General features: G+C 35.8%; 1 protein-coding gene across 1 annotated transcript in view; it reads right to left on the reverse strand.

Annotated features, from left to right (window-relative positions):
* The window catches only part of LOC108729325 (uncharacterized protein DDB_G0271670-like), a 107381-nt gene that overhangs the window by 41740 nt on the left and 44452 nt on the right, over positions 1–21189 (reverse strand). The gene's annotated exons all lie outside the window — the stretch shown is intronic.

Genomic DNA, 21189 nt, shown 5'->3' on the forward strand with positions numbered 1-21189 from the left:
ACGGGTGGACACGGTCGACATCGTTTATTGCTAGTTGAAAGGCTCTTTGGTTTACTAACAACACTAACGGGTGTCGCGGCATAACGAAAGAGTCGTCGTCGGTACACAAAAAGTCAAACTTTCAATACCTTGCAGGTCGATAAATAATCCCGCGGGGGCACCGTGATGCCACCGTTGAGTCCCGATCAGCTTGCACGTACCATACACGCCCGGCGTGGTGCGTCGTGTTCGTGTGAGTGTGGGTGATATATATATATGTCTAAGTGCGTGCGTGTATCCTTTGTCCCACGGCGGTGTGGTAATCCGACTTGTGTCCCTCCTGTGCCGGCGTACCGGAGTAGGAGCGAGACGAAGAGGCACGTAGTGAAAGAGAAGGGGAGTCGCACGAAGGCGGCAAAAGCCGAGCGCACTTTATTATTTACGTATCCACATTGGCCGGCGAGAGAAGGAACAGGCACATTCGCTCACTTCATTCGTATGAGGAAAAAAAAGAAAGAAATGGACGGATATACGACGACACTCCTCCGGCACGTATATACACTCTCACCAATTACACCGCCAGGCTACGTGCGGTCACGCACGTATACACATGTATGTTATATTACACACACGTGAGCACTCTCTTGCGAGCTCGGCTGCGTCGACCGAGGATGCCCGAACGGCTCGCCGAAGGGGCTCGTGAATGCGAGAACAGAAGCACGCGGCGGCCCAACGCACACATGCGTAATTCACGCTCCGATTTAACCGCAATCGCAAACAGGCGAGGGATCGTCGTAAGGCTTGTTGTCTCCTCGCTAATCACTTATCGTGTCGCGTCGCGAGGATATTTTCGGCGTCGCGTCACTCGGACTGTGTCTCGCGCGCCGCGTCATAACGGCTTGAACGTTTGGCGTTCACTGAGTCAATGCCTGCCCCTTCCATTGCACCCGATGCTGCCATCACCGTTACCACCACCATCGCCGGTACACCACTACTATTACAATGCTGCCGGCAACGCTACTACCACAACTGCAGAGCGCGTGGTTAGCGTGATAGCCGCATTTGTCAAAATGATTCTTTCCTCAAGGGGAATATCGTTACAATTGCGGTTCATGTGGTATTGAATTCAGTATACAATTGCAACATGAAAGATTATATACCTATTCATGTACATATAGAATATCATATCGAAATAAAAATTATTGTTATCATACAATTGTCGATAATGTATCATATTTTTTTTTAAATTATCGATAATCCTATCATATTCTTTTTATAAATATAACTCTTTAGCTTACGAACTTAATATAATTAGTTTTTAGGTTTACGTTTCAAGGCAACAGTATTACTAACATCTCGTCTATTGTTTGTGCAACCTCATATGTTGTTTTATCCTTTTGTTATATTCACATTCATTTTAATACAATAAAGTTATTACCATTATTATTATTGTTATTATACATGATGTATACAGTGAGTGCAAAAAGCATTCGTACAGGAGAGATATCTTTTTTAAAAAAACATTTTTAGAAAGTAAACATTAATTAATAATTTGTTAACAAAAAATAAAATAGATCGTACATTTTTCAAAATTATTTTACCTAAAAAAGTAAATAATTAAAATATATTATTTTAATAATTAACAAAAATAAAAAATTCATTATTTAAACGCACAAAAAGTATTCATGTAGTCAAGAAATATTTAGCTTTCGAAATAATTATTTTCGTGAAATGTTCTGTTTATGTTGAAACAATGTTATCATATACCACAATAAATAATTAATATTAATTTTCTAAAAATAATGTTTTCAAAAAATATATACTTTTCCTACATAAAATAATTTTTTAACTCACTTGTATCATAATTAAAAAAATTAAATTCAAGAAATTGTAAACGATCATTTAAAATCAATTAAATTTTGCAATATCCTAAAAAATTTTTAATCGAAAGAAATTACATATCAATAAATTAAATAAATTTTAATCCACAATTCGATACGATTAATTTATTCTGATTAACTCATTCTTATTATATATTATTATAACAAAGATATTAAAAAATCGGGAATTTCATTCTTTTATTATATCTTTCGTATATCACTGAGAGAAAAACGTCGAAGTATTGTGAAGCAAATGTTACGAAATTTGATTGTGATGACGAAATATACATTTCTGTGAAATATCTCATTAATTGCAAAAAAATAAAATAGATAGCTTATTTGCTAGGAATAAAATTTTATTTCGCCCGTATTTAAATAAATATTTATTTCAGTAAAATAAATGTATTTCTCACAAATATATTTTTAGACATCTTTTTCTCAGTGTATCATTATTAATTATTTTTTAGTTATTATTACTAAGTTTTGATTTGTAATTCAATCAATGTCATATAAATATAATAATAATGCAGTTCGTGCGATTTTTTCTAAGAACGGGAAAAGACCGTTTACGTTTTCAAGACATTACCGGACACGCACGGTCGTATTATACATAAGCCTTACACATGTTCATTTATATGTTATATGACGCGGTCGGACGATAAACCGCGCGTTTACGGCGCCGTAGTCTATCCATTAGTCTTCGCCGAAAACTGTGAAACTCGCGATGACTCCGTGCCAGGAATTCGGACGATGAATTTCGCACGAGTCCGGCCAAAAATAGCCTCGGGGAGAATCGAAAAGAAAACGCGTGACAGAGAGAGGTTCAAAAGGAATCGTTCTACCAGAGCCTATTCATCGGTGCGACTAATTGCGCGATCTTTTGAGAAGCCAAGCTGCGTGGCGATGCAAACGCTCGCAAATGACTCGCAACCAAAAGACGCGTTCCCCTTATGAACTAGCTACTCGATTCGTCAACATTTTTGAAATTCAAATCACACGCAGCCTCGGGAGATAATAGTTTCGCATTCGCGCCACTCATTTACCGCTAAACTCGCTTACCTAACTTCGACTTTTACGAAATCAGAGACTCCAAGAAACACACTACATTCTGCAGAATTCTCAGTAAATATTAACAGTATAATAAATGATTTTCGAATGCGACTGACCATCTGTATAACCGACTAATACAATATAAGTAAAATTATATTTTGCAAGAGACAAGAATTGATGATCGTATTGTCGAACAAATAATACGTGTCTCTCAGTTAATATCAAATACTTGTTTGGTTTATTCATAGATTAAAAATATGACGATATTAAAGAAAATTATTGGAAATATAAAAATAGTATAATAAATATATCACATAGTAAAAGACATGTTGTATTTGTGTTAAAAACACAGTCATTGAAATTTTTGTGTTAAATTTTTAATATTTTACAACAATTTTTAACCGAATATTAATTTAAAATAATGCAAATATCTTATTTGAACATTTTATGTTAAATTGATATTTCTTTGTGTTAAATAACACAATTTATGAGTAAGTGAACAATATAATATAAAATAATATAAAAATAACATAGTATTAAAACATAAATTTCATGACAAATGAGTAAAAGTTAAATGTGCTTGTTAATTTAACATATTAGAAATGTTAATTTTACTGAAAAAATAAATTTGTTTCTAAATTGTATAAAAATGTTACATTTTTTGTATTAATCTTTTATATAATGTTGTGTCACTTTCTAACATGTATTCATCAATTAACATAAAAACCGTTTCGGATCTGTAAAATATGTTGAACTTGACATAAATTTTCCAACTCTCTATACAGACATACAGAAAAACCTAACATTGACCGTCTCCCTATATAATACAATACATCTTAAAAAGAAAAGGTTGGTCGTTTCTTTTCTCATTTTATTCACGTAAAGATGTACAATTATTGGACAATAAAAGGACAAAAAAAGTATTATCTCTTTTGTCCTCCTTTTGTATGTTTTTGAACTTTTATCAAATATATCCTATAAAAAATATATAGTATTTATCTGGATGCGTTCCAAATTACGCATGAAGAGCATGAAGTATCATATTTTATCTTTTTTTATTTTTCAGTGAACAACAAGAAGACAAATGATGCATAATGCGCGCTTTGTACGTAATTTGAAACGCACCCTATGTCTATAATAATGTATAAACAGTCGACAGTCTAATAACAGTCATATTTAAAAGTAAATGTACGCTGTCCATTATGAACCATGAAATTCGGAATGTATCTAAAATTAGATATCTGAGTTATTTGTATTTGGATTATACTTCGGATTATGCGATCGATTATCTGCCGGATATGACTAATAATTTTATCTTAATAGCCCAATAGCAGATTATTGAAAATACAACCGGATAGTAGTAAAGGCCCCGTATCCTTCGATCCTTTTTAGAACCAGATATATCCGATACCTGAACCTAAATAGAGGTCGAGTCTGCGAAACAAAGGGGAGCTGTCGGGAACGCTAATAGCTTGTAATCCGAGAATAAAGCCGTATACAAAAGTCAACTTTTACCAATACTAAGTGGGATTATACGTAGAATTTTTTCATTCTTTCTCTCTCTCTCTCTCGCTCTCTTCCTTCTCTTTTAAAAATCTACTAAACTTCAACTAATACTTTTAAATTTATGTTTTAATTAAATAAAATATAGGTAGATAAAATGTAAAAGAGAGAGAATATAAAAATGGAATGTGTTAAAACATAAAAATAAAAGAAATATTCTGATTAAAATATGATAGTTAAATAATCATAAAGTTTTCATGTAGTTAAATAATAATCATTATACTTTCTATTAATATTAATCAATTGAAAATTTATGGACAATAGAGAATGACGCGCGGTTGCTTTAATAACATCCGAAGAGATCAAATTACACGGACCCGTTTTAAGGCTCTCCTCGCTTTTACGGTCTCCACCTCGCGCAGTTTTGCGGCCTATAACGCGCGTTTAAATGCGAAAGGCGTATTTGACCATTAAGCGCCGTGAGTAAAGTGTGGAAAAATATGCGCGAGCGGAACGCAACGGTGAAGAAATTGCACGCGAAAACCTCCGAACGTCCGTAAACGAGCGGAAAAGTTTTATGCTCTTTCTCCTCCTCTGCATCACGCACGTGTACGAGAAGGGAAATGCATATTCGCGGAAACACCGCTCGAGGAAAGTTCGTAGTTGGCGCACGTATCCGAAGGCTTGAAAAATATGTGGGCTCGCGGGCCCTGCCAGCAAAAGCAAGCTTCTCAACGACGACGTTCGCGGAAAATAAGCACGCTCATCGTGGACGACGGCGACGGTCACTTCTCTAACAGTGTTTCACTTCTCGCCACGTTGCACTTTTAACGAAGCATTTATCACTGTTCACTGGAAATTACGCTACGTTTCGTCTTGCACGTATTAAACGTGAGATTTTTAACATATAATGTATCACCATAGTCAAACATCTGTATTTTTTATACAATATACTGTCGTCTACAGTGTTAAGTAATATCGCAATATATTTATTTCAAGCAGAAATGACAGCTTCGTTGAGAGATTTTTAATGGACAACCTACGTGAATATTATATAAAATAATTCAAATGCAACGATATATATTTGTTACAACAACATAATTAAAAAATTGTCATTTTTAATTGCTTGCAAAAAGGAATAAGAATGTAAAGAAAAAAAGGGAACGATATAATTTAAAAACACATACTTTTGTTCCTTTACAATAAATTATAATTACCTCAAAATTGCATTTCAAAAATAAAATTACAAATTTTAATGATTCAAAATATTTTAAACTTATTTTCTGAAAAAACTTTATTTTTTTAGTCGTGTGTCGTTGTTGTAGCAAATAATGAGCGATATTTATGTTAGAATACCACGGTTGCATATATTTACTGTTACAGACACATGCATTTCATTACAATTAGACTTAAGTTAGTTATTGTTATGTAAATCTGTGTTTCACAATATTTGCCTGGATTTCTTGCAATCCCGCGCAAACGTGTCGGTGCCTTTGCAACACTCCTTAAATCTCAGACAGCGTTCTCACGCCGATAACCCAGTAATGTTTATCTTTGCACTTAGAAGTGCACACGCTACTTTCTTATGGAGTATCGTTAATACTAAAAGACCGCAGGTTACCATTATGCATCTGTACGGCGGAACATCTCGTCCTCGGTGAATTGTCCTCAGGTCGGAGTAACGGAAGAGTACAAAAGAGATTTCGTATTGACAAGAATTCACTGCCGACCCTCGACAATTACGCATTAGACCTATATAGAACACCTGGTGGATCGATACCGAGGGAGAGAGAGAGAGAGAGACCCTTCTTCGTCACGTTTCACCCTCGGTATATTCATCGAATAAATTCGGAGCACGCCAACGACTCCACGAAAAAATCTCCAAAATCTCGCACGGCAATTAAATCGACTTCCATTGAAATTTATTTCAACGTATTAACGCTGAAATAAATCTCAGCGGATATTGTTTAGCAGACGTTTATTCATAAATTAACTTTCCCTCCCGAGAATGGAAAGAAAAAAAATCAAGATCGTTTAACTTTGAGAAGAATTTCCAGTTTTCATTGATAAAAATAAAAGATATTCATAAAAGATATGTTTCCTTTTTTTCTCAGCACTTCTCAGTGCTAAATAATTAATAGACAAAACGATGTTTCATAACATGTTTTCGCAACATTATCAACTCGCAAACACAAAAGCGCCTGCAAGAGGAAAATTTGTGTTTGACGTGACAAGATACAACTACGTTAAAAATCCGTTATTTTTTTAAACGGCGGAAGAGAGCGACGACAATAAATCAATATCTAGTAAGCATTACGGACGTATCTCGCATTCGATGACAATCCGGCTTATCGCTATTCACATAGTTCACGAAGTAACATATCGCGTATCGATAATAATATCTGCCAAACCAATAATATCTACTCTTGACTACGGACTGTTTGCTTGGCTGTAGTTATATCAATTTAATAAAGAGAAATTTTCGTTAAGCCGGCGAAGAAAGCGACTGATTTGGCTCTGTCAGCACAAAAGAAACGTAAGTACAAGTATCTTACGTTAATTTCTCATTTTTCGGTCGTTGAATGAAGAAAAATAAGCGCCGTAAAATATAGACAACAGTGAAACTGTCGAATCTCTCATACATCCTTTTTCCTTTTTTTCAATATATATATTATATATATATTAAATATAATATATTATATATTATGTTTTAAAAAGAGAAAAAAGGATATGAGAGATTCGGTAGATGTGCTATTGTATATTTCTTAGCGCATTTTTATTTTAATGGAGATAGTGTATGTATATATACATACATATATGTTAAAATATATCTTTTTTATACTATTGCTTACAATAATAGAATTACATAAAAAAATATATATATACAATTCCATTATCAAAGACAATAGTATAAAGATATACATGAAAAAAACTTCCTCCTAAAAAATATATTCTACTTAAAATTAAAAAAATAAACTTTAATTTCCCCTTTATATAGTTAGAACTTCATTCACAAGGAGAGCTTTTTATCTTCATTCGCTTACAATTTAGAAGCTATTCAAGTGCTTCCATACATTTTTTTTCCCAAGAAGCAATCGACTCCGATTGAGGAACCCATAGGCAAACGGAAGTACGGTGAACCCAAGCATACCATGTAGGTGGGTACCGGAGGGAAGAGAAAGGAGGGCTGAGTGTGGTGCTGCAAAGAGAAGACACGTGCGCGAATCGATCTACTAAAATGGTTCTAACTATGCGAAATACCGGCGGCCATCAACATTGCATGAATAATGAAGGACATAGCGAGTTTCTCTCTCTTTCTCTCTCTCTTTCTGTAATTCCCAAGTCCTTGCTTACTTACGTATTACCGCCCGTGTGTAGATAAACTATCGTAAAAACGTCGTTATGAGCAACGCACGCGCGTGCAATGTAAAAAAAAAAAAACGAAGCGTACAAATACCAATGTTAATTATCCCGTGTATTTTTCGTGTATAATTTACCGTCCGTGTTTTGCGCATTTGATCGCGACTTCTCGGCCTACCATAGGATGTGTATGTGTGTATTTGAAATAGAGACACCGACGTGTCGGTGGTAAGCAGTGTCGACGGTTTATTAGCAAAGCAAGCGTACACTTAGATATTCTCCACATCATCGTTTCCGCAAAGAATACGCGCGGTCGCGTTGAAATTGTTTGAGAATCTCACGCGCAACTGAATGTTGTCTCGTTATCAATATTTCCTGTATCAATTTATGAAATACTGATTTCAGAAAATGAACGTACGATAACACGGTTTTGTTCTTTCGTACTCATAAATATTTCTTCCACGTATCGCCGATAGAATTTTGTCTTGTATTCTGTCGCGGAATACAGATCGTCCGAAATGGACTTGAAAGAACGTTGCGTGAAGAGAAAAATGATTGAACGAAACCACAATGGCACCACACGCGACTCCCATCTGCGATAGTTTCGCGTTTCGATGGTTTCGAAGGCAAAACTAACTCCGTTACGGGAGATCTCCCGGTGAGCGATCGCAAAAGACGCTTCTCCGCTTCCTGTACGAAACGCGTTCTCCGATATTCCCCATCTCTTTTATCTAGCGAATGTCTTCGGTTAAAGATGCTTCCGTTTCCGAGCGTTGAAAGCGCCGCAAGAGAGATGCCGGCGCAGAACGAAACTTGGTCGCTTAACTATCGCCCGCGCGGAATAAGACAAACTTTCGCCGTGAATTCCATTTCCACGCCTGTCAGAACAAGAGAAACATTCCCCTGACACCTTCCTTTTCCTCCCAGCCTCTTCCCACTTCTGAAGGACCGCGACAAGTCGAACAGCTGTAAGTATATCCACGACGGGAGACCGCACTCTCATAAAGATAATCTCCTGTTCGTGTACGCGATATTTTTTGCGACAAAGGATCACCTTAGGACCTGCTCGTAAATTGACCCGTGACAGCTTGAGAGGAAAGATCGAGACCACCGGTCGAACCGTCATGATATTCAAGCTGAGATTTTCTACCTGCGCTCCGTAGAAACGTCAACAACAATATCAATGTGTCGATACTTGGAAGTTATGTTTTGTCTATCTAACCGATTTGATATTTCTCATGAACGTTACCTACCAGATGTAGGTATCATGTTACATTATATGCGTAAAATACAATTATCAATATCGCTGGATAATTACTGGATATAATAAACAAGTTTTTCTTGTTTTAGGTATATTTTATGAAACTTTAAAATTCTTACAATCTCTCGAATTCAACATCTTTAACTATTACTTAATATAAGTGCCATTTTTTAAACTGAGAACGACACTAACAAAATGTGAATTAACAATGCCTCTAATTACTGGAAATAATAAACACTTCAACTCTATTTCTCTTCTCTATTTTACGTGCATCTCTAACTTATATGAGAAATTATCAATGCCAATAATTATTAGAAGGAATAAATATTCCAATTTTATCTCCCATATTTTAAACGTATCTCTATCTTATTTGAGATATTTTTAACAAAACTTACAAATTCTCTTGCGCGTTCAACATTTTTAACTCTCACTTAATATGAATATAAAACCGATAATGGCACTGACATTTAGAAACATCGATTGATTTCCTCGAGCAACTTAGTCATCAATATTCCTTTTAATACCTGTGTCGATACGATACGAAAGTCACGATGTAGCAACCTACTGGGGTAAGGATGTTCCGTGACAGGCAAGCTTTCAATCGATCGGGCAAAAGGGATGCTTAACTACAGTGATCGCGATCGCTCGGTTCCGAATGGAAGCGCGTGATTACGCATGGCAATGATATCTCGCAGCTCAGCTGGAAAGTAGCAATGTCTGAGGTTACAACGTTTTATGTAATGAACCAGTCCCCAGAACGGTTTAATGCCAACGCATTTGCATCAGCCGCTTCGTTGACAAGGTTCGCGATTTTTGCAAATGTTACACGACGATTGCTTCAGAGAAATCAATTCGCTGAATCATTACGTCGCTCGTAATAAGGGAAATAATATGATTATTTGAGACACACCGGTTATAATAATAATCCATCCCCTCCGACCTTTTTTTCACAAGTTTCACTGCCATTAAGCTATTACGATAAAATGCTATTCAATCTGAGTAAACTTAAACAATCGCTGACTAAACGCTGCGGTTTGAATAAAGATATACTTGTTCGAGATATTTACAAAAGACAGATTTATTACCTGTTCGATTTCTGTAACGTACATATCGCGTAAAAAAAAATAGAATTTACATATTACCATATATTAGCGCGTATGACGTAAATGCACAAACTGAATATCCAAATTTACAATACAAACGGCTTAAAATGGCAAACAGCGGAAATAATTTTTTTTAAAGCAAAGAATATAACATCGCGTTTCTACTAATTTAAATATGTCAATCAGATTTTGTCAGCTTCTAATTAATGAGATAATATTTTTCAGTGCGCAAGTTACTTATTATACGATAAAAAATTAGCGACGAAACCAGTTCGACCACCTTATTGATTCGTGTTGTTTTCAACTGAGCTGCCAGGAGTAATTTTTCAATTAAAATTAGTGTCTTTATTATTTATATCAAGCACGATGTATCTTAATTTTATGCGTTAACATCCACGTGTGCATAATACCCAAGAATTTTTATATGTGTAATAACGAATAAATCATAGAGATATTTTAGTCTTTTTCTCTCGTCCTCTTCCTGTAGAACACGATTTTCAGCATACGTGTAACCTTTCAATTGAGTTTCAAAATAATCGATGCATTTGCATTCGAAGTAAACAGATTTACGGGTTGGATTTAAACTGCGGGGGAGGGGAATATAAATGTGTTCGAAATACATATATTTGGAAAATATTACGCGAGCGGAGCTCGCGCGCGATGAAACCGATTCTTTCAACAGCTCTCGGTATCGCGTTAAAGCACAAAGGCCCGTAGCCGGAGAAGCTTTTCCGATGCAAGCCCGTCGCGTAATAACGTCGTATGTGTAATCCACTCCGTGCAACGCGCCTGGTACATAATACATATAATGCATCGCTCGCTCGTCATAACTTGCGGCAGCATTATAAGTTATATAGGGGCCGCAGATGTGCCGGTCGCGATTGATCCTATTACTATCGTCCTAGGCATCTATCTGTCACGTTCGCGATCGATAGCGGCCAGGAATCTCCATTAAACACGGCCTGGAGCAGAACCATGTACACATCCGGCGGGGCAAACTGCCGCTTTATTAAGTGGAAAAAACTGTGACATGAAAAAGATCTCCTGGATATACAGATGGCACTTGATACCTTCACTTAAAGTGTGAAGAAGATTATCTCGCAAGTGTTTTCTGTTATGGCCAACACGCTGAATTAAACGAGATAACGCCTCAAAAACAATTCCACATAATTTATGAAAATACAATTATAATGTTTGCGGTTCCAAGAATAGATTGTTATTCGACTTTACTAATTATAGCACTAAAGAGGATTCAAGAAGATTCAAAACGTCTACGGGTATGCGTTTTATTTTTAATTTCATTTGGTAAGTGCATCCTAATTACTTCCGAGAGAATTGTATTTCATCGCTTATGAATATATAATTTATGCACTAATAACCGCGAAGGTTCATATAGGCGTTTCACATTTGTATGGGATAATTTATGAAACTGCTCCTAACATTAATTAGGATACCGTGGAAAATTTCACAATTGAATTCTGAAATTACAAAAAGATTAATACAACAAAATATTTTAGTTTAATACACATTAATACTTCAGTTTTATCTTTCCTTAATTTATATTTAATGTACACCTCGATAAATGCAAATATTTGTAACTGCAAAATAATAATTGTAAAATAATTGCAAAAAAAGAAATTATAAAGATATTAAACTAAATAATATTTGTTAAGAACAAATTTATTACAGGCTAAATAATCCATAAACAAATAGTCTGAAGTATCCTATATATAAGATTTACAAGGACAATATTTGTTAGGTACACAAGCTTCAACCTTTTAGACAATCTTCCTTGATTTATTTTTCCTTTTTCCACCTCTGTCTCATTTTATAAACAGAAGATGTGCGAGAAAGTACAGATGCACATAACACGTTAGTAAAGTTTTATTGAACTAAGGAAATGGTAGGGTCTCCCGAAATTGTGTATATCTCCGAGATTAACAAAGATTTCCCGTCGTGTCGATGGGAATCGCATTTCCCTGCGGGAAGGGGGAGGGGGGGGGGACGAGAGCCTTTGGCGTCGACTGCACTTATCGAGCACCCGCCGCCACCCCGGCGGTGCAATGCACGGGGTGCAGAATGGAGTAGAACAGAGCAAAGCAAAGCAAGGAACAATACCTATATAGTCGTCGGCGGGGCAGGAGAGCCGGACGAGAGAGAGAGCCACGATGAAGTTTATCCAGCGCGTATATCCCCGTTTACGTATCCTTTGTCCGTGAGGTAATCCAACGGGAGACGACGAGTAGGGTGGGAAAGATCAAGAGGAAGAGAGAGAGAGAGAGAGAGAGCGGTGATAGGGGAAAGGGCGACGGAGAGAGAATGAGACTGAGAGAGACCAGGGTAGTGGAGGAGAGGAGCACGATGGAGCAGCGGAGGACCGGCGGTTTTCACATAGCGCGCATGCGTGTGCAGTTTCATGTGCGGTGGCTATGTGTGCGGCTCTCTCTCTTTCTCTCTCCCCCTCTCTCTCTCTCTCTCTCCGTGTGTGAAGAGGCGCCGCTGCTCCAGCAGCATCCGTATCCCCAGGAAGATGACAGCAGCGTCTATCCCTCTCGCTCTCTCCGTCAATTCGTCGTCGATTTTGGAGATGCACGCAAAAAGAACTCACGTATACACCGACACACGCGTACACGGTGATAACGAGTGTTAAGCGTACGCGAAAGTATCGTCGTTGCGCAACACGAACATACTAACACACGTACACGGCGGGAAGCATCGCCGACACTCACGCGACGGTTTCGACGCACACATACACGCGCACACAGGCACCGAGGCAACACGAACGAGTGCGGTACACACATACACCCACACAGATGTACACTCGCACGGAATAGGACTTCCCGGTAGGAGTCGTTGGCTCCTCGAACGATTTTCGCGGCACCGGGAATCGCGGGGCGACTCAAGTCACTCTGTATGAGACGTCGGTTAACGCCGATCGACGTTTCGTCGACGTTGAAACTAACGCCGGTTTTTTTCTCTATTGCGAGTAGTCTTCTCGTAAACCGCCTGGCCGTGGCATCGACGGTTCGAGCGCTTGGCGTTTACTGAGGCATCGCCGCTCCCCTCCACCGCCGGCGGCCAATACGACCCGCAGTGGCGTAACGCACGGGGGACAAGTCGGTCTTCCTCTAATGAGAAGATATTTCGAAGATACCGAGCCATTTGGAGTACTGGGAAGATACGACTGTTACATGTTTAACGAAGCAAACGTCAAATAAATATCCATTTGCGAAATTAAGATGAATAAAAAGTAATAGCGGCGTTACGAATATTAAATCAGTTGACCTTTCTCTAATGAGGAAATAATTAAAGATGTATAGAATGCTTAGGCAGTAATAAACTTAATACGGATTAGAGAGAGAGAGTCAGAGTAAAGAGTTTATAATAATTTAGATTGTCAAGTGAAGCTTATTATTTAGACTACAATTAGACTCTAAATAGAAAGTAACAGCAACGTTACAAATGTGTGTTAAATAAGTTGACGTTTTTTAAATGAGCAAATAATTAGAGATACGTATATAGAGAGCACCGATAAACTTAACATAGATAAAAAAAACCAGAATAAAGTATTTATAACAATTTAGATTATCAAGTTATTGATGAAAGCATATTCTGAAAGTACATGTAGATATATTATTCAGATTATAATTAAATTCTGAATAAAATTAATAACAGCAACGTTACAAATGTTAAATCAGTTAATCTTTTTCAAATGAGAAAATAATTAGAAATATATAGAGCATTAAACCAGAATAAAAAATTTATAACAATTTAAATTATCAAATTATTGATGAAAATATTCTGTGAATGAATATTACTTATACTATAATTAGGCTTTTATACACGCAAAGCGACAGTTGTAACGATTTAAATTATCAAATTATCTCTTTTTGAAATGACGAAATAATTAGAGATATATATTATAGAATAAACTCTTAACACAGATAAAAACCAGCATAAAGACTTTATAACAATTTAGATTATCAAGTTATTGGTGAAAATATTTGTGAGTGAATATTATTTAGACTATAATTATGCTCTTTTATACAAACAAAGCGACAGTGGTAATGATTTAGATTATTAAGTTATTGATGAAAACGTTCTCTTCGCGAATAAATAGTATTTAAACTATAATTGGACTTTCACACAAACACACTTACAAACAAAGCGACAATTGTAATGAACGAGAAAGAGATGTGCTCTTTGTCGTGCCAGCAAGAAGATGTCTAAAAATTCTTTTATCCAAAATCCAATATTGGTTTTCAATATATTGTAATGCAATGAAGCAAGAAAAAGAATGATATATATATATTTTTTTAAATTATAATTGCGTCACATTCTAACTAAACCATAAAATTGATAAAATCTATATAATGACATAATGAACAAAGAAGATAAGCAAGTCTTTTTCGTGTTAATAAAAAATATTCGTAACTATTTCTTTGGACTGAGAGAATAATGATAACTATAGTTTTAAAGGATTGGAAAAAAACCCAAATTTCCAATTTTTCTGTGGATTTTTTCGGTTTTTTTCCCAAGGGTAGAAAAATTCATTTTGAAAAAATTCACGCGTGTTCGTAAAACCTACCACGTTTGCTTCTCGATTCTTTCCGTAAAGAAAATAATTGCGTATAGGGTACACAGCAGGATAAGTTAACAGAAATTTTGAAATTGTATAAAAGATTGAGATCGCATAATGTATTCAATAAAACATACAATACACTATTGCACCATTAATGGAAGAATTAAAAATATAGAGTCCAAACATGTTTATATGATAACAGTAGGTCTAGAAAATAATTTGGATTTAAATTGAATTCATAACAAAATATTTGAAAAAAAAAAAACTACAAAGGGACATTTCAGGAGTTCATTAGATCGGAGTGTGGCAAACTAGAGTTAAAAATCTGTCTACTTAAGCTTTGCCATATACTAAAGGAAGATTAGATTAGGTTTTACTATAAAAATAGAAGGATAACTAAAAAATTTTAATAAAAATAATGCTACATAATTTCATAGATCGCATTAATTTTATAAAGAAATTTAAGAAGTTACTTATTATGTCTTTTACATAGCAAAAACAGTAATTTTTCCAAAAAACCGAAATTTTTCCGTTTTTTTTTCAGCTATTTGAAAAAAGCGGCTTTTTTAAAACTATAATGATAACGCGACTTAATAACAATTTTATATAAAACTTTTAAGAAGCTCAATACATTAGATCTTGATGAATATAATCTAAATTTTAAAATCAATACTATCCACTGACGTTGCCAAGCAGATCTTGCACAAAGGAATATCTGAAGCTATCGGGTTTACGACATCGATGAAATTTGCATACATTATAAGCCGGTTCGAATATCTGATTTGTCAATCGTTTGAAGAAAATTCAATATATTAGGTTCTGAACGACATAAAACCGATTCGAATCTCTAGTGGTGGAACGAAAGTGGGATATGTCTAACGAAGATATATTTGGAGTGTTATTCCGCTCTGATATTGATGAATTTGATATACACTGCATCCAAAGTTACAGATGCCATCCATTCGTGTTAAAAAAAACATTCGATTTATCAAATGAATGTATTATTTAAACCGGTGCTTTTTGACCTTTTTCGAAATATTTTTAGACGATGAAGATGAAAATAAATGAAACAAGTATTTTATTATCAGACCGCAATCCAATTAAAAATATTAACGGTAGTATTTATTTCACTGATATTATTAATTGAGTTTCAAATGCAATTAAAATTTTGACCTTTTTAACGTGCGCTTTATATATATTTTTAACGTTCGAGTTTGCTGTTGCAAGACATGTTAAAATAAATAAAGATAACACGGATATATCAAGCTGATGTTTTAAACATCTAGTTTCATTGATTTTTCTCTCATCTAAACGGATATTTAGATAAGACCAGGCACGAAATTACATTTACCAAAAGTAGTTTACTTAACAACATTTTCCGTAATAGGTGCTTAAAAGGCATTCTCCAAGCACCTTCGGCTATGATCGCTTGTCAAGATCGTTAAAATGACGCGGGGCTGACGCGAGAGAAGAACGATTTAACGCCAACAACAGGCTTATGTAATCGTTCTTACGTTTACCGCGGCTTTATCTCCCAGGGTTTATTTAGAACACGTTGGGAGCACCTGCCCGCGATTGGGACAACACTGGCGTGGCGTTCTGCAATACTTTATAACGAAAGCTTAACGATTCGACATCGCTGCCATGACGGTATTGATAGTTTCCGTCTGCGTCAGATATATGCGTAGTCTTTTATAAAGTTCATCCGATCTACCTGCTTTCCTTTAAGCAAACTCAACGAAGAGGCTCTTTCAGCCTCGTGTATCCGTATCGCTTCTATTGTGCCTCTACGATCCTCCCTTCCTGTGTATAATGTTCTCTGTCTCTCCTTCTCTCTCTCTCTCTCTCTCTCTCTCTCTCTCTCATCTCTCTCTCTCTCTCTCTCTCTCTCTCATTTTCCCCTTCACTCTATTACCTCCTATCACCCTTTTAGTCATCTCAGTTTACTATTCTCTATCTTTCTCCTACGTTCTCCCTTGTGTCTCATATAGGTATACAAGGGTTTTGATAATTGATAGAACAATCCAGAAACAGAACAATTTAAAAAGAGATTTCTCCACAAATACCTCAGAGTCGTTCTACCGTGTGTTACATCTGTATATTTTTACAGAAAACGCAAACAAACGCATGTTCTTGTAAACAATTTTAACATTTAGAATTGTTCAGAGATTTTCGGGTTTTCTTTCATCTGCGAGCTCTTTGATCAATTTTAACGTTTGGATAAATTTCAAATTAATCAATGTATATTCGTAGATGACAGAATAACTATACAATAATAATTCTGATTTCATATAACTAATAAATCAACACTATATAGCTCTAAGTAAAGGAATAATATATTTAAACACATCTAATTAAATAACAGAAATCCTACTTTTCGGTACTGCTTTTGAAGCAGATTTCAGTGCTTAAATATTTCTGTATAAATATATATACATATCTTATTCTGCAAGCAGCGCGCCGAAATATTTCAACACATTTGAATAATTGACGAGATTCTCGCGAACTCAACATACCGAAGACAATTCAGTCTCTCCTCAACGCTACTTCTTCTGATCAATTTTAACATTTGGAATTGCTTAGATTTCTCGGATTTTCTTTTATCTGCGATAAGTGATTTTTGATCAATTTCAACGTTGAAAAATTGCAAATTAATCAATGTATATCTGTGGATAACAAGAATCATATAATAATTCATTCTAAGGTATATTCGACATAATTAATAAATCGAGCGTATAAGAATTTTAAATAAAGAATTAATATATTTAAACACGTTTGAAATATTGACAAGATTCTCGTGAATTCAATATCAAAGGTAATTCAATCCTTTCTCAGCGCTCATTCTTCCAATCAATTTTAACATTTAAAATTGCTCAGATTTCTCGGATTTTCTTTCACAACTCTTTGATCAATTTTAATTTAGGAAAATTCGGAATTAATCAATATATATTCACAGGTGACAAGAATAATAATATAATAATAATTCTGAAGTATATTTCACTTAATTAATGAATCAACAACATTATACACTATTAAATCTATAGCGTCAAATTTAACCTAATTTAAGTCGCTACTGCTCCTACTCAATATATCGTTATTTTATAACTAAAACAATTAATGGAACATGTAGTGTTAAATTTGTCCATTAATTGTTTTAGTATAAACTAACGATATATTGAGTATAGAAGCAGTGGCGATTTAAATTAGATTAAATTCACAATATATATTTAACAGTGTACAGTTCTAAATAAAGAATTAATATATTTAAACACATATGAAACATTGACAAGGTTCTCGCGAGCTCAATATGCCAAAAGTAATTTAGTCCTTTCTCGAGAAGTTAATAACGAATTACTCCGTAAAATCCCTCTCAATTGCAGATTTAATTTAATCTCCTTACGTTCCCTCGAAAGTCCAGGTGGGCGCGAGTGTTTTTGCACCCTTCCTCGCGGCGCTCACGAGCACGCTTCACGATCAATCTTGTTTCGAGGCGGTGGAATGGCCTCTTTATCGTGTCGGCACGGGGGAAAAATTGGAATCACGAGAAACGCCATGCCACGCCATGCCAGACCAGGCCACGCCAGGCCGAAGCAGCGCAGCGGAATAAGACGAGGGAGATGCGACGATGCGATACGCGCCTCGATCCGACTGCTATTATTTGTTCCAGCCGCGTCGAGCGGAGCGAAGCCACGCCACGCCGACGAGGAGAGTCGATCATTCTCAATTAACGCTCCCCCTTCGCGACCGCCGTTAAATTATACCCGTCTCGTACCTTCTGTCTGCCTTCCGCGTGGGCGTCGCGTGTTTATTAATCTCCACGCGTTGCACTGCGCGTTAATTGTCCGTAAATGAGACAGAGAGACGCGTCCGTTGGCACTCGATGAGCTCAATGGCTACTGCGATTCGGCATAAATTCATAATTGATGGGCTTATTTCCGCAACGAGGCGTATCCTTTATGTTCATAAATCAAAACTATGTTTAGACGGCGTCGGAACGTTTGAATCACGTTTTCATTTCGTACGTAGCTTTTACAAATTTATTCTTAGACCTTTATGCCTTTACATCAAAGGCGATGGTTATTATTAAAAAGCGATAATATTGTTAAAATATTAAACGGTTATCATATCTTTGACTTATTGGCAATGAATATATAGAAATATAAGTTCTATATAGATTCAAAATAATTTTGTTTAATGTAATTTCTTTCTTTCAATTAATTTATTATTTTATGTGTCTGGTTTTTATTTTATTAATATACTATTTCTGCACAATTAATATATTTACTTAATTCAATAAACAGTTAGGTATCCAATTTCTTTAGTTAGGAAACAATTTAATAAGTCGACTCTTTCTCTCATAACTTTCCTGCTTTCTATTCATGATACTTTGCACCAATTTACGGAATGGATGGTAAATCATAATAACGGTAGCTGGTTCATATTCTCATATTCTAGCATCTCTGGACTTCGCTACTGTACCGTAATGCAATGAGGATGCATTAAAGGCAGCGGCGCATATTCAAATCACGTCGCGGTCGATAAATATGTAGTGAGCTCGTACGATCCGACAGTAAAATGCATTACTCCATGTAGTTGATTCGCATTGCGAGATAAAGGTGATAAAGCGAATACTAAGTATAAATTATACAAGAAGAATCGCAGATAGCGCGCATTCGTCAAGTTGATAATCGCCTCTTCGTTACGTAATGCTCTTTTCTGATCATGACTTGCCAAAGACGAATTATTGTTTAGAACGATTTTTAAATATCCAAAATTTCTAATTTTGTAGCATAAAAATTTTTCAAATAATTATATTAGAATTATAGAGAATTTTATTATATCGTATTTATTTATTTATAATATAAAATATGTTATAATATAAAATCATGTTTCACAATTTTTAACCGTTATAAAAACTTTAAAATTAAATTTACAAAACCACATCATGTACGAAAAATTACTCTAATCTTTAATATATCACTTTTCAATGGCGATTAAAAACGTTACGTGTTTGGGCCGAAATACTCTACTTTTTCCTGCAGTTTCAAATTTTATTCATTTACATGGACTTTTCTCTTTTCAGAACTAACAGAGAGAAAAAATAAGTACGGTGTCGCGTTACGTTAACGAGAATGTTCATAAATTCAACTACCAGGTTTTTCATTTTTTTTTTAAATATTTTTTACGCAAAGGGAATTCATGGATTTATAGGTCGCGCACCGGATACTTGATATCGATGTTATAGTTAACCGCACGTTCGCATTTTATCGCGCATGTGTCGCGGTTTATTATCGATAAAGAATAAAAGAGGAAAAACCCCCGATTTGTACTACGGCAATTATAATTTTTCCGGGCGCGTATTTCGGTCGATGCGCAAACTACTGCCTGTTCGACGATGCGATAAAATCGATGAAGACCTTCGACTCGCGTCGATATAAATCACGGGAGCGACTCCAGATGTTGCTTGCACCTTAATGGCCCTCGACTCGCTTGTAATAACCTTGCTCGGATATAACTGGAAATAAATTGTTCGGAAGCGATCGTTCTCCTTCAAAGATCGATGCCGTTCGTCGAATGCAACAGACGTTGTGCTTTAATTTCGAAGACAGGTACAAAATAACGTAAGAAATATGCAGATCGATAATTTTTTTCGTTTTTTGCGAGATACTTTAAAGAACGTGTACATATCAATTACCCAAGGTGTCCGACCGACGGCTAAAACCTTTTAAATGTTGTTCGAAATCACGACCTGGATAACATTTGTCAAGATCAAGGTCATTGGAGATTGTTATTGTTATTGCTTGGGTAATGTTATTGCTGGTGAAACTATAACATTCAAGACTTATAACTCGAAAAGTACTTCATGAAAAAATATTTTATTATAGCGTTTTGGAAAGCTCTCGAGATGTGCTACAAGAATATGCAATAAAAAATTGGAGGTTCCATTTAAAAAATTCATGTTGACCCTGATCTGATCTTAGTAGTGCCCCCTATCCAAAATCCGTTATGTCCACCTTCTTTCCCCCAAGAAAACCTACAACTTTCATATAAAACTTTTTCTTGTATCTCTCTTAGTTTCTGAGATATTCGCCTGGGGCGATTAAAATGTCCCACTCTATATGTATACTCCAAAAATATTCACATGTCCTCGTTGTACTTTAATTAAATGGCAAAACTTTAAAGTACGCGACAATTGCGTTTCTCAACGAACTCGAGTAAGACGTTGAAAGTCAAGCTAAAATATAGGACAATCCATGTATATACAGGACATCTGGCAACTCTATCTCGTAGAGCCTTCCCTGTGCGCTGCGCCCGACGAAGGTTTCCTACCGCGTAGAAGCCATTAAAGATCTTACCGTGCAACGTAGTTGGAAGAATGAAAATTGCCGTGGCATAGAAAAGAAGGAAAGAAGCTCCCGGCCATTGAGAGAACTTTTAACGCGTTGATTTCTTCCGCGAATCGCGACGAGG

The sequence above is a fragment of the Mycetomoellerius zeteki genome, unplaced genomic scaffold (genome assembly GCF_001594055.1).
Source record: "Mycetomoellerius zeteki isolate Tzet28-1 unplaced genomic scaffold, Tzet1.0 scaffold73, whole genome shotgun sequence".
NCBI lineage: Eukaryota > Metazoa > Arthropoda > Insecta > Hymenoptera > Formicidae > Mycetomoellerius > Mycetomoellerius zeteki.